At 45.7% G+C, this 15,141-nt stretch overlaps 1 protein-coding gene across 2 annotated transcripts in view; it reads right to left on the reverse strand.

Moving 5' to 3' along the window:
* The window catches only part of PRCP (prolylcarboxypeptidase), a 67,164-nt gene that overhangs the window by 22,758 nt on the left and 29,265 nt on the right, over positions 1-15,141 (reverse strand). The gene's annotated exons all lie outside the window — the stretch shown is intronic.

Consider the following 15,141-nt stretch of genomic DNA (forward strand, 5'->3'; position numbering starts at 1 on the left):
TGTGTATTAAGCAACTCTGGCTCTGCACTCTGATGCCAGCCATCTGCTTTTTACAGCCCAGCCACACACTGGTATCTCCCAAGATTGTTACTATTAGCCCAGTGACTCCAACACTCCCAGTCCCAAGATTTCCCAAAACCACGTGCTCTTTAATGTCCAGCCCTCTCCTGGACCATTCAGAGGAATAACAAGGTTCGTTCATTCCTCTAAAGAGACAAAATTCACAGTTGTATCACTTTAATTCAAACAGTGGGTTGGTGTAGATTAAAAGTAAAACAAGTTTATTAACAAAAGGAGGTAGGCTTTTAAGTGAGTTCAAGTATTAAGAATACAGTTAGAAATAGTCACAAGCAAATAAAGGTGAAAAATGCTTTCTAGAGACTAAGACTTAACAAAACTACAGTCTTGATTCAAGGTAAGATTCTTACTGCACGCTCAAAGAGCAAGATGGCTGACTCCTCCCACCCAGTCAAAGCCCTGGTCTACACTAGGACTTTAGGTCGAATTTAGCAGCGTTAAATCGATGTAAACCTGCACCCGTCCACACAATGAAGCCCTTTATTTCGACTTAAAGGGCTCTTAAAATCGATTTCCTTACTCCACCCCTGACAAGTGAATTAGCGCTTAAATCGACGTTGCCGGCTCGAATTTGGGGTACTGTGGACACAATTAGATGGTATTGGCCTCCGGGAGCTATCCCAGAGTGCTCCATTCTGACCGCTCTGGACAGCACTCTCAACTCAGATGCATTGGCCAGGTAGACAGGAAAAGAACCGCGAACTTTTGAATCTCATTTCCTGTTTGGCCAGCGTGGCAAGCTGCAGGTGACCATGCAGAGCTCATCAGCACAGGTGACCATGATGGAGTCCCAGAATCGCAAAAGAGCTCCAGCATGGACCGAACGGGAGGTACGGGATCTGATCGCTGTTTGGGGAGAGGAATCCGTGCTATCAGAACTCCGTTCCAGTTTTCGAAATGCCAAAACCTTTCTGAAAATCTCCCAGGGCATGAAGGACAGAGGCCATAACAGGGACCCGAAGCAGTGCCGCGTGAAACTGAAGGAGCTGAGGCAAGCCTACCAGAAAACCAGAGAGGCGAACAGCCGCTCTGGGTCAGAGCCCCAAACATGCCGCTTCTATGATGAGCTGCATGCCATTTTAGGGGGTTCAGCCACCACTACCCCAGCCGTGTTGTTTGACTCCTTCAATGGAGATGGAGGCAATACGGAAGCAGGTTTTGGGGACGAAGATGATGATGAGGAGGAGGAGGTTGTAGATAGCTCACAGCAAGCAAGCGGAGAAACCGGTTTTCCCGACAGCCAGGAACTGTTTCTCACCCTAGACCTGGAGCCAGTACCCCCCGAACCCACCCAAGGCTGCCTCCTGGACCCAGCAGGCGGAGAAGGGACCTCTGGTGAGTGTAACTTTTAAAATACTATACATGGTTTAAAAGCAAGCATGTGAAAGGATTACTTTGCCCTGGCATTTGCGGTTCTCCTAGATGTAGTCCTAAAGCCTTTGCAAAAGGTTTCTGGGGAGGGCAGCCTTATTGCGTCCTTCATGGTAGGACACTTTACCACTCCAGACCAGTAACACGTACTCGGGAATCATTGTAGAACAAAGCATTGCACTGTATGTTTGCTGGCATTCAAACAACATCCGTTCTTTATCTCTCTGTGTTATCCTCAGGAGAGTGAGATATCATTCATGGTCACCTGGTTGAAATAGAGTGCTTTTCTTCAGGGGACACTCAGAGGAGTCCATTCCTGCTGGGCTGTTTGCCTGTGGCTAAACAGAAATGTTCCCCGCTGTTAGCCACAGGGAGGGGGGAAGGTTGAGGGGGTAGTCACGCGGTGGGAGGAGGCAAAATGTGACCTTGTAACGAAAGCACATGTGCTACGTATGTAATGTTAACAGCAAGGTTTACCCTGAAAGAGTGTAGCCAGTTTTATAAAATGTGTCTTTTTAAATACCGCTGTCCCTTTTTTTTCTCCACCAGCTGCATGTGTTTCAATGATCACAGGATCTTCTCCTTCCCAGAGGCTAGTGAAGCTTAGAAAGAAAAAAAAACGCACTCGCGATGAAATGTTCTCCGAGCTCATGCTGTCCTCCCACACTGACAGAGCACAGACGAATGCGTGGAGGCAAATAATGTCAGAGTGCAGGAAAGCACAAAATGACCGGGAGGAGAGGTGGCGGGCTGAAGAGAGTAAGTGGCGGGCTGAAGACAGGGCTGAAGCTCAAATGTGGCGGCAGCGTGATGAGAGGAGGCAGGATTCAATGCTGAGGCTGCTGCAGGACCAAACCAGTATGCTCCAGTGTATGGTTGAGCTACAGCAAAGGCAGCTGGAGCACAGACTGCCACTGCTGCCCCTCTGTAACCAACCGCCCTCCTCCCCAAGTTCCATAGCCTCCACACCCAGACGCCCAAGAACGCGGTGGGGGGGCCTCCGGCCAACCAGCCACTCCACCACAGAGGATTGCCCAAAAAAAAGAAGGCTGTCATTCAATAAATTTTAAAGTTGTAAACTTTTAAAGTGCTGTGCTTAAAGTGCTGTGTGGCATTTTCCTTCCCTCCTCCACCACCCCTCCTGGGCTACCTTGGTAGTCATCCCCCTATTTGTGTGATGAATGAATAAAGAATGCATGAATGTGAAGCAACAATGACTATTGCCTCTGCAAGCGGTGATCGAAGGGAGGAGGGGCGGGTGGTTAGCTTACAGGGAAGTAGAGTGAACCAAGGGGCGGGGGGTTTCATCAAGGAGAAACAAACAGAACTTTCACACCGTAGCCTGGCCAGTCATGAAACTGGTTTTCAAAGCTTCTCTGATGCGTACCGCGCCCTCCTGTGCTCTTCTAACCGCCCTGGTGTCTGGCTGCGCGTAACCAGCAGCCAGGCGATTTGCCTCAGCCTCCCACCCCGCCATAAACGTCTCCCCCTTACTCTCACAGATATTGTGGAGCACACAGCAAGCAGTAATAACAGTGAGAATATTGGTTTCGCTGAGGTCTAAGCAAGTCAGTAAACTGCGCCAGCGCGCCTTTAAACGTCCAAATGCACATTCTACCACCATTCTGCACTTGCTCAGCCTGTAGTTGAACAGCTCCTGACTACTGTCCAGGCTGCCTGTGTACGGCTTCATGAGCCATGGCATTAAGGGGTAGGCTGGGTCCCCAAGGATACATATAGGCATTTCAACATCCCCAACAGTTATTTTCTGGTCTGGGAATAAAGTCCCTTCCTGCAGCTTTTGAAACAGACCAGAGTTCCTGAAGATGCGAGCGTCATGTACCTTTCCCAGCCATCCCACGTTGATGTTGGTGAAACGTCCCTTGTGATCCACCAGAGCTTACAGCACTATCGAAAAGTACCCCTTACGGTTTATGTACTCGGCGGCTTGGTGCTCCGGTGCCAAGAAAGGGATATGGGTTCCGTCTATAGCCCCACCACAGTTAGGGAATCCCATTGCAGCAAAGCCATCCACTATGACCTGCACATTTCCCAGGGTCACTACCCTTGATATCAGCAGACCTTTGATTGCGTGGGCTACTTGCATCACAGCAGCCCCCACAGTAGATTTGCCCACTCCAAATTGATTCCCAACTGACCGGTAGCTGTCTGGCGTTGCAAGCTTCCACAGGGCTATCGCCACTCGCTTCTCAACTGTGAGGGCTGCTCTCATCTTGGTATTCATGCGCCTCAGGGCAGGGGAAAGCAAGTCACAAAGTTCCATGAAAGTGCCCTTACGCATGCGAAAGTTTCGCAGCCACTGGGAATCGTCCCAGACCTGCAACACTATGCGGTCCCACCAGTCTGTGCTTGTTTCCCGAGCCCAGAATCGGCGTTCCACAGCATGAACCTGCCCCATTAGCACCATGATGCATGCATTGGCAGGGCCCATGCTTTCAGAGAAATCTGTGTCCATGTCCTGATCACTCACGTGACCGCGCTGACATCACCTCCTCGCCCGGTATCGCTTTGCCAGGTTCTGGTGCTGCATATACTGCTGGATAATGCGTGTGGTGTTTAATGTGCTCCTAATTGCCAAAGTGAGCTGAGCGGCCTCCATGCTTGCCTTGGTATGGCGTCCGCACAGAAAAAAGGCGCGGAACGATTGTCTGCCGTTGCTCTGACGGAGGGAGGGGCGACTGACGACACGGCTTACAGGGTTGGCTTCAGGGAGCTAAAATCAACAAAGGGGGTGCCTGTACATCAAGGAGTATTTCAGGCAGGACTTCACGGAGGGTTCCAATAAGAAATGGTGCACCTAAGTTATCGTTCTTATTGGAACAAGGAGGTTAGCCTGGCCTCTGATTGATACATGGCTAGATTTACCTCGCTGCACCTTCTCTGTGAGTGACTGCAGTGTGACCTAGAGGAATGAGTCCCCTAGACAGGGGAGGAGGCAAATGAGTACAAAACAAATCTGGTCTATTTCTTGTTTTGACCCACTCCATCTATCTTTTACATCTTTGGCTGGCAGCAGACGGTGCAGAAGGACTGCATGCCATCCACATCTCGTGGCTGCTCGGCAGAAGATGGTACAGTACGACTGCTAGCCATCCTCATCTCTTGCCTGCCTGGCAGAAGATGGTACAATACGACTACTAGCAATCCTCATCTCTTGCCTGCCTGGCAGAAGATGGTACAGTACGACTGCTAGCAGTCCGTATCGCCTGCCCGCTCACCATAAGACGGTTCAATAGGACTGACTGCAGGACTAAAGAGAATGACCTGGTCAAGTCACTCCAAATTTAGTCCCTGCGCCCATGTCTGCCCAGGCGCTCCCAGCCGACGTGGCCAGGAGCACCTCGGACACGACGAGGACGACTACCAGTCGTATTGCACCATCTGCTGCCAGAAGGCAATGGATTGCTGCTACTGTGCAGCAAAGCCGTACCGCGTCTGCCAGCACCCAGGAGACATAGGGTGACGGTTACCTGAGCGGGCTCCATGCTTGCCGTGGTATGGCGTCTGCACAGGTAACTCAGGAAAAAAGGCGCGAAACGATTGTCTGCCCTTGCTTTCACGGAGGGAGGGAGGGAACAGGGGCCTGACGATATGTACCCAGAACCACCCGCGACAATGTTTTAGCCCCATCAGGCATTGGGATCTCAACCCAGAATTCCAATGGGCAGCGGAGACTGCGGGAACTGTGGGATAGCTACCCACAGTGCAACGCTCCGGAAGTCGACTCTAGCCTCGGTACTGTGGAAGCGCTCCGTCGAGTTAATACACTTAATGCACTTAGAGCATTTTCTGTGGGGACACACACACTCGAATATATAAAACCGATTTCTAAAAAACCGACTTCTATAAATTCGACCTTATTCCGTAGTGTAGACATACCCAAAATCTCTCCCCAAAGACAAAATACCCCAAGTTCTTGTATAGACCAGTGAAACTTTGAAATGGATTCTTCTGAAGGTTACTCCCCAAAATAAAGTTCATTCAAACCGTGAGGAAGGAGACATGGGGTCTGGTGATAAAGGAAGTTCAATGCTAGTTTCTTTCCTGATGGTATTTGCTAAAATGTATGTTGATCTGTTCCTGCCCCCTCCTGTGCAAATTAATGGCCACCTGATGTGATACTAATTGGCTGATAACACCTGGCTGGAAGTGCTGGCTTGTCCTTTGTCTGGGAGAAACCTGTTTACCCAGTCCCCAGACTTGTCCAGTAAACATATTTTAGTTCTGCATTTCCTTCATTATTTGTATGGTCCCTTGGGCATTTACTGTACCTACCCCAGGCAAGACTATTAATGATCAGCACATTATTAGTTTTTCAATGATACCTTACGTGACACCTATCAGATACAATTTATGACATTAATGAATTGGGGTACACTGGTCAGGCCAGCTGAAACTCACTACCAGATACCAGTAAACCCCTTGCCCTCTTGCACTGGGATGCTGTTAGGGTCACGACTAAGACAGGATAGCTGTATGAAATAAACAAATGGGGCAAGATGGAAGGTAGAAGAGTGAGGGGGCAAATGGCAGTGCTGGTCAAAAGTTTTCTGTCAGTTTTTTGTTTTTGTTTTTTTGGAGAGGTGTGGTGGGGAAAATACAAAGTAGTTTTTTCAACTAAATAGAAACATTTTCAAGGAATTATGTTTCCTAGAACATATTTGATGAAATACTGAAAACCCAAAACTGAAGTTTTCCTAGCTAAAATATTTTTGGTTTTCAACAGTATACAGCTGAAAAATGGTAAAGTTTTCATTTCTGATTAAGAGTTGAAATTTTCCACTGAATGTTTTCACTAAAACTTTCCTCCCATTTTTATCTAAATTTTCCATGGGGGTGGGGAGGTGTTTTTCTACATAAAACAGCAGTAATATTAGCTTTATAACTGGGGCCCTACCAAATTCAAATCCACGAAAAACGCATCTCAGATTGTGAAATCTGGTCTTGTGTGTGCTTTTACCCTATACAGATTTCACGGGGGAGACCAGCATTTCTCAAATTGGGGGTCCTGACCCAAAAGAGAGGGACTGCAAAGTTATTTTAGGGGGGGTGACAGTATTGCCACCCTTACTTCTGCGCTGCCTTCAGAGCAGCACCCCACCAGCAGCAGCAAGAAGGAAGGGTGGCAATACCATACCATGCCACCGTATTTCTGCGCTGCTGCCTTCAGAGCCAGGTGGACGGAGAGTGGCGGCTGCGGACTGAGGGGCCCAGCTTTGCAGGCAGCAGCACAGAAGTAAGGGAGGCAATCCCATGCCATGCCATCCTTCCTTCTGCGCTGCCGCTCGCAGCGGCTCTGCCTCCAGAGCTGGGCACCCGCCAGTAGCCACCGCTCTCCACCTGCCCAGCTCTGAAGGCAGTGCTACCAACAACAGTGCAGAAGTAAGTCTAACAGTACTGCAACCCCCTCTACAATAACCTTGCGACCGCCCCCGCACCAATTCCTTTTTGAGTCATGATCCCTACAATGACACCACCATGACATTTCAGATTTAAATAGCTGAAATCATGAAATTTACAATTTTTAAAAACCTATGACCATGAAATTGACCAAAATGGACCCTGAATTTGGTAGGGCCCTATTTGGAACCTTGTTGCAAATTTACCCTGGATTACAAAGGTGAAATTTTCAGCCTTCATTTATGCTACTTTACACACACAAATGTTTACACACGTCCTTCCCCTTGGCGAGCCTGTCTACACTAGGAAGCAGGGCAATGCTGGGGGGAGGGTTTGCAGGGCCCTTATGTCCCCTACCCGCCCCCCCCCCCCGTAGCCACCCTTCCCAGTGCAAAGGTCAAACGTCACACAGAGGTAAAGGTGGCATGGCAGGGCCTGGCTCTGAAGGCAGAGCAGGGAGTGCGATGGCTGTTGGCTGGGCACCCAGCTCTGAAGGCAGAGCCACAGCCAGCAGCAGAAGTGGAGAAGTAAGGGTGACATATCGAGCACATGGTTAAGGCATGGTTAAGGGAATAGGGGGCACGGACTAGGGGTGGAGAGCCCCAAACAGAGGGAGTGTGGGTGGGGGAACGAGTCCCAGATAGGCAGGCATCCTGCAAAGAGGAGATGGCACACGATGAAGCAGCGCATGGTTGGGAGCACAGGGGATGCTGCTACTGTTGTGAGCAGGGCAGGCAGGAGCCATCAGATGTTGTGAGGGGTCCGGTCCCACTGCCATGGCTGTCCGAGGGCTGCCAGGAACTGCGCAGAGCTGTGCCTCAGGGCAGCAGGCAACGTGAGGTGTGCGGAGCTGACCTTGAGCCCCAGGTCCGGAGCCCAGGGTGGCTCCGGGGCCCTTCCCGTGAAGAGGCAGCGAAGGGCCAGAGCCCTCATACTCTCCCAAGGCCCAGCTCGGGCACAGGGGAGCCTCAGTGCTCCCATGTGTGCCCACAAAATGTATAGCGCAGCCCCTCCCCCAATTTTCTGTCTAGTCCACCTCAGCGCCCTCACCCGGAAGAGGCTGGCGCCACCCCTGCTGGGAAGTTTACCAAAATAGCTATCCTGGAATATCTCCTTATGTGGACATTCTTATTTTGGTATAAGAGTGTCCACAGGGGGGCTTATCTCAAGGTAACTATTCTGAAGTAGCTGTTTCAGTAAATTTCCAAATCATAGCCAAGTCTTAAAACATCATCACTTTTGCTTTAGAAACCAGTGTTTGGTGCTTCCACCCTGGGAGTGAGGGTAGCCTGTAGCTGGATATCACTGAATTATTCTAGGAGAGAGAAGCATCTTTGCTTCATCTCTCTCTGTCAGTCTCCCTTCCAGACCAGTAGAACAAAGACATTGGCAGTAGCTTATGGCGTGCTGCTGGTAGAAGCCTGACATCTGCTGGAATGAACATCTGTGCCTGCTGCCTTCTGTCGTTAACATACAGCCTCTACAGTCCCTCATGTGCCCCATAAAACCTGGGCTCTTTTAACACGGCCTTTGTTCTGCAAACATCTGCAAGTGGATTTAGTGCACACGGAAAAAAGACATCTCAGTACTAGATCAAGCCGTGTGTAGCATGAGCAGCTGCTGTGCAAACTTCTCCATGCAGCTCAAATGTTGAGTCTAATTCCTGACTACCAGAACCCAGATATTCCAATCAAGATAGCAAAACTGCATGGCCTTGTGCGCACACTTTTTAAGAGGTTGGTACGTACAAACAGGGAATGGGATAAGACTCCAGGCTTTGCTTGGGCCCAAGAACAGGATTTGAACTTAAAAAAAAAAATAGACATTTTAAAATGGTTTATTTTCAAAACCTAACAAGCTCGCAAAAAGTATTTTGCCGCACTCACTTTTGGGGGTGCTGTTATTACAGATGGGCCTTAGCAGCACTGAACGTAGAGGAAGTTCAGATCCTCTGTGCCTCAGGCCCATTCTACTATTCATAATAATGCCATGTGTGTGCATTTTACCTTACAGACATGGAAAAGAGAGAGACACAGTCCTTGCCTGAGAGTTTATTAACTAGATTTAGGGTTTTTACTAGTCCAAAAATAACTGGTCAATTGACTGGTCAACCATTGGTCAAATAAAATCAGAAGTGCTCAAGTATTTGATCCTTGTGCTTTCCTTTATTTTTTTTCTCCCTGCACCATTTGTGAATGGTTTTAATTCTGGTATTTAATCTCAATTTGTTTGTTTAGAAGACAAGCAGCTGCCAAAGCCATAGTTTCAGTTTGGGGTCATTATCTCATACGATTAGTCTTGGAGTCTAACAAAGAAGATCAGACATAACTTTAGGATAAGTCTGAGCCATTTAGTGTTCATGAATGTAAATATCAGAAAGCTACACCAAGGAAGCTTATCTTTAAGCTTCTTGAGACGATAAGTGTGAATGTCAGATGGTTTAGCAAACTGCCAATGGGAGTCAAATGTGACCAGATGAAATATATCCCAGGTTGTGAGGGACCACAGGGATTCCTGGTCCAGAACCAGTGCTATGAAAATTTGTACTGGTCCAAAAAGAACTTGCATTGGTTGAAAGTTTTCTAGCTTTGCCAAGTCATGAAGCATGAAACATTTTAACTATGGTATCACTCATTTAACTGTAAGAGGGATATCAGTTTTTCTTGGCATTGTTGCTGTTCATTATCAGTTGTGTAACACTTGCATAGTTCCACAAAATGTTAACACAAAAAAACAAAATAAGATTGAAGGACAAGGTTCTCTGTTGTTCCAAGTTCTCACTCTGTGAAGATGGGGATGGAAAGACACCAGGAAGCTAGTTACACTCTTCTTGGCCCATTTGGCAAAAGTCCCCAAGGCACCAGAAACCAGACCTGAGCATAGTCAGAGCAGACCTATTTGTGAGTTATTGCCAACTGATGCTGTTTGGCCCTGGCAAAATGAGTTGTTTATTAAATTAATCAATCCAGTTCCTATTGGCCACCTGTCTACATCACAGAAATCTCCATCCGATTAGTCTTTAATTGTTGAGGCTGAGTGGAAAGGCCAAGGACTAAACAGATGTAGCAGCTGAACCAACCTCTCACCTCCTCTGCTGTCACACCTACCAAAAACTTAACAGCAGTTGAGCAGCTGCTCTGCTGTGACCACCGCCTATCATCCAAACCAGTGCTGTCCTTGTCTATTGAAACTACCTGTTGTCTCTTGTCTTATACTTAGATTGTGAACTCTGGGGCAGGGACCATCTTCTTTGTTCTGTGTTTGTTCAATACCTTGCACAACAGGGCCCTGATCCATGGCTAAGAGCCCCCACATAAATTAGACAACTAATTCAGTCCCTAATCTAGTAAACTATTTATGCATGTGCTTAACTTTAAGCACAAGTTCTCCCATTGCAGTCAATGAGACTACACGAATGCTTGAAGTTAAGCATGCATTTAATGGCTTTGCTGGGTCGCAGCCCTAATGAATGATGACAGATTATGTCATTGTATGCTGATATTTGGCTTGCTACTTTTTGCAGTGCCATTATTTAACATGTAATAAACTTAGTGCTGTAGTTAGAAAGTGATTCCCATGAACCAAGAATAGACTCAGCAGCAGAAAATACTCAAGTTTAGAAGTGTATAGGTTTTGGGGAGGGAATTTAAGCAGGTTTAGAGGGAACATATTTGATAAGTAGTTTCCAAGAACTATTCGAATAATATAGTCTACTAACCTGAATACTCTGTTGGTAGTAATGGAAAATCCATTTTGTACATGCCTGGTTTTAGGAGGAATGAGAAATCTGTTTCCACAAAACTTCCTTCTCTTCTTCCTGACAGAGTAAGATTCTATAGGTGGATGATTAGGACACTGGCCTGGGATGTGAGAGACCAAGATTCAAGTCGCTGCTCTGCTTGATTTGGAGTGATGTGGGATTGAAAATTCTGCTGTCAGGTAGGGCAAGGTCTTAAACCTGGCCAGTACCCTAACCCCCACCCTATGGGGTGTGATACTGATACAAATACATACACATCCCTCCCCTGACAACTCCATCTTTTGCAAAAGATGCCTGAAAAGTTTTGTTGTTGGTCCAATGAGGAACAAAAACAAATTCCAAAACCCTGAAAGTTGCTGTGAAACAGAATTGTCAACCTCCAGCCAGTTCTAGTACAAACATTCGTTTTTTATTTATACATATGCACCATCATTTTTTAAATAGTTCTGTACTAGGAGTTCTATTTTTCCTTGCTAAATGGTGAATTAAAGTGGAAGATCTGGATTAACATTAGGCTAGTACAGAAGTTGGCAGATTCCCAACATTCTGACACAGAAGAGAATCTTTCTACAGAAAATCATGCATCTGATTTTTCTAACAATTTTTAGTATCCTGAGTTTTAAATTGAAATCAGTTCTTTGGTTTGAGGTGCGGGGATTGTTCGGTCGTTCCCCCCGCTTTTGGCTAACTTTCTTTTTAGAGTTTTGGTTAAGTGGGATTTTCTTTTTTATACAGTTTTATTCTGCTGTCCCTTCTAAACGTAAGGCAGAAGGCCAAACTGCCAGTGCGCTATTGATGGCATATCTTCAATTTTTAGTATTGATAGAGAAAGAAATTCTATTTTTCCTTCCTCTTTCATCACTGCTATTGACCAAGATTTTAATGAGTCAAGCGACATTATGAAAGTTCTGCATCAGGGCTCCTAGTCTGTACTGCTGCAGACTCATTCCTTGGTCGTGGTCATCACCTAGGGTAGGTCTGCACAGCATTTTGGAGCAATGCCCAGATCGACAGAGTCAGGTTAGCTGGGCTCATGCTAGAGCTTTAAGAATAGCTGAACAGACAGAGCTTTTAAGTTGTGGCTCGGGCTGTAGCTCGGACTCTGAAGCCCACACTCTTCCTTTGGTACTAGCATGAGCCCTGCTAACCCAAGTTTGTTGACCTGGGCTGGGACGCTCACTCCAAAAATGCTGCATAGACATGCCCTTAGAGGCTCTATGTCTGTTTCTTCTCTCCTCCCCCAACTCTAAAGTTGTATTAACCCCACTTACCTTCCTCAGAGCACTGCTGAGGGTTAGTTAATAAGCCCAATTCTTCAGTCTTTATTCAAACAAATTCCCTTTGATTTGGCCTGAACACGGTAAACAAACAGTGGCCATATAAACACAGAGACATCACATATCTGGCCCCAGAGATCAAATTCCAGACCTTCAGCACCAAAAGCACAAGTACCTCTACTTGTGACAAAATAGTAACTCCTTTAAGCACTAAATAAGTAGCAGGCTCATCCTTGACAGGACCAGTTACTAGGGGCTAAGCCAGTTTATCACAGGAGGACTGCAGGAGAGAATCCAATGTTTGTAAAGTACTTTGAACATGCAAGTGCTAAATATTAATATCAAGAAATCAAAACAACTTAGACAATGTATCTGATGTTTTGATTTTTAAGTGCTGCAAGGGAGATTTACTGATGCAGTTTCCACTGATTTGAAAGTTGCAACTGTTTGAAAGTTTATATATGTCCAGAGAGACAAGAATCTCTAGTATGGCAGGAGAATGTTAAACAGCAGTTATTAAAGTTAGACATTTTTAAATCAGCAGGTCTAGATAACTTGCACCCAATAATTTTAAAAGAGCTGGCTGAGGACCTTGCTGGACTATTTTAACACGGATTTTCAATAAGTCTTGGAACATTGGGGAAGTTCCAGAAGTCTGGAAGAGAGCTAATGTTGTGCCAATATTTAAAAAGAATAAACAAGACTATCAGGGTAATTATAGGCCTGTCAGTCTGGCATAGATCCCAAGCAAGATAACAGAACAGCTGATATGGGACTTGATTAATGATGAATTGAAGGAGGGTAATATAATTAATGCGAATCAACATGAGTTTATGGAAAATAGATCCTGTCAAACTAACTTGATTTTTTTTTATTATAGTACAAATTGGGTTGATAAAGGTAATAGTGGTGATGTAACATACTTAGATTTCTGTAAGGGCTTTGAATTGATACTGCACAACACTTTGATTAAGAAACTAGAACAAGGTAAGATGAACATGGCACAGATTAAATGAATTAAAAGCTGGCTAACTGATAGGTCTCAAAATGTAATTGCAAACAGCGAATCAGCAGCAGGTAGGTGTGTTGCTAGTGAGTCCTGTGGGGAACTGTTCTGGACCCTATGCTATTTAACATTTTTATCAACACTGTGCTTAGTGCATAGAAATCTAAAAGTGAAAATGACAAGAAACAAAAACTCACTTTTGTTGTCCAATCAGTGTGGAATGCAAAGGAATAAAACAGAAGCCATGATACAGAAATCACACAGCAGATTTTTAAAATTCAGATTTTAATCATCATCTAAAGTATTATCTGTAACACTGATCAAGAGATGGTCTATTATCTTACACAAATACACAGTGTATGTAAGGATTTTATATAGATAGTGAACCCATAATTACAGTATAGCTACCAGAAGGGATACTACTATTAAAGGCACATGTATGAAGACATTCATCCTGAGTGGCTATATAGGCTTAAAATTTAAGTATGTAGCTTTAGAGAACTTGGCTAGAAACAAGCCTAGCCATCAACAGTAGCGGTGCAAGCCAGACCGTCAGAACAGCATTCTATTCTACGGTTGTAGCAGTAATCCATGTGTGACTTCAGCACTTAACCTACAGCCATTGTAACCCACAACACTGAATTTACACTTCTGAAACCGAGTGTTAACACCTGGGATGTAAGAAGTTCCTTGACCTTGCCTTATTATACTCATGTTGCTATCCAAACCAAAATACTCCATTTGCCATACTTCCCCCCTGCCCCTGGGGAGAGGCTGAGAGAAAAAACAAGTGGCAGATGTTAGTCATATTCCTTAATGCACTACAGGAAGGCAATCACATACTACTGTGATAAACATAGTATAACCACCTATATGGAACAGAACAGAGCACTTCGCTATTCAGAAGTCCCATTTGATCTTTAATGACCAAAGTCAGGATCTCAGTTCTAAGTCTCCTCCAGAGGAGATTATACCCATTTTTTACTGTAAATAACTGCAATGTTATTTACCCCCTGGAGATTCTGGAAGGATCATGAGACTCTAAAGCATTGCTGTGATGGCTTATATTTCAGAATTTCTTTATGCAATAACAGCTTTGTTTTACATAGTTGGATATTTCATTTGCAATTGAGTTTACTTTAGAGATTCCATTGGTGAATAGCCAAAAAAGAACTTAAGTAAAAGAAAGACACCCTCCAAGAGCTCATCCTGTCTGAATTATTTCCTCACTGTGGAAAGACACAGGAAGGGCAGAGGATATCCTCCTGCCTTGAGAAGCAGCATGGTTGTTGACCTGCCTGTGACTCGCAGCACCTGGGTTCTATTCCTAGCTCTGCCACTGACCTGCGGCGTGACCTCAGGCAAGTTACTTTGCTTTTCTGTGCCTGTTTTCCCTACCCATTTTTTGCTTGTCCTGTCTCTGTAGATCATAAGCCAGTAGTCCCTAAACTTTTCCTCTTGCCCCACCCCCTTACCAGGAGTGGAGTGGGAGCTGGGGCAGGAGTGGGGCTGGAGACAGAGCAGGGCTGGGGAGTGATCCCTCCCTGTCCCCTTGTGGGAGCTGGCCCAGGCCCCGCTGTGCCCCTCCCCTGATGTTCCTCTGCACCCCTCCAGGGGGTGGGTTCCAGTTTGAGGACCACTGCCATAAACTCTTCAGGGTAGAGACTGTCCCTCACTATGCATACGTACAGCATAAAGCCCAACTCGGCCCCACTCTTGTTTAGGGCTTCTGGGTACTACCATAATACAAATAATAAATACCATCCCCAAGTCTATGCCCACAAGACACACTAGTATTTTACAAAATAAAATGCAATTTACCTTTTATGGGGGGGAAGAAGAGGGAAAGGGAGTAAAAGCTAGGTAGAAATCAAGCTTTTATATTACAATAGCTAGGATTTCACACTGTACTTCCATTTTGAGATTGCTTGTACTTTCATTCTTGTTCACATAAAGGATCAAGCGCCATCTTGTGTCACCTATTGCTGGGTGAAATTCTCTCCCTTCTCAGTGCCAATTTGGTTTTGTTTAAATCTAACCCTAAAACTTCAGTACCGCCAACCTCGAGATCAAAAACCATCATTTAAAAAAAAAAATCAAATTATGGTTTTAATCTGTTTTTTGGATTCCCCTCTATTCCCCTGCCAATGGAGCGCATGTGAGAGAATTTCAGGTTGAAATATCAACCTTTAATGCACACAAACATGCACCTCTCCCTGGCTGCTCAG

This window comes from Caretta caretta, chromosome 1, assembly GCF_965140235.1.
Source record: "Caretta caretta isolate rCarCar2 chromosome 1, rCarCar1.hap1, whole genome shotgun sequence".
Taxonomy (NCBI): Eukaryota; Metazoa; Chordata; order Testudines; family Cheloniidae; genus Caretta; species Caretta caretta.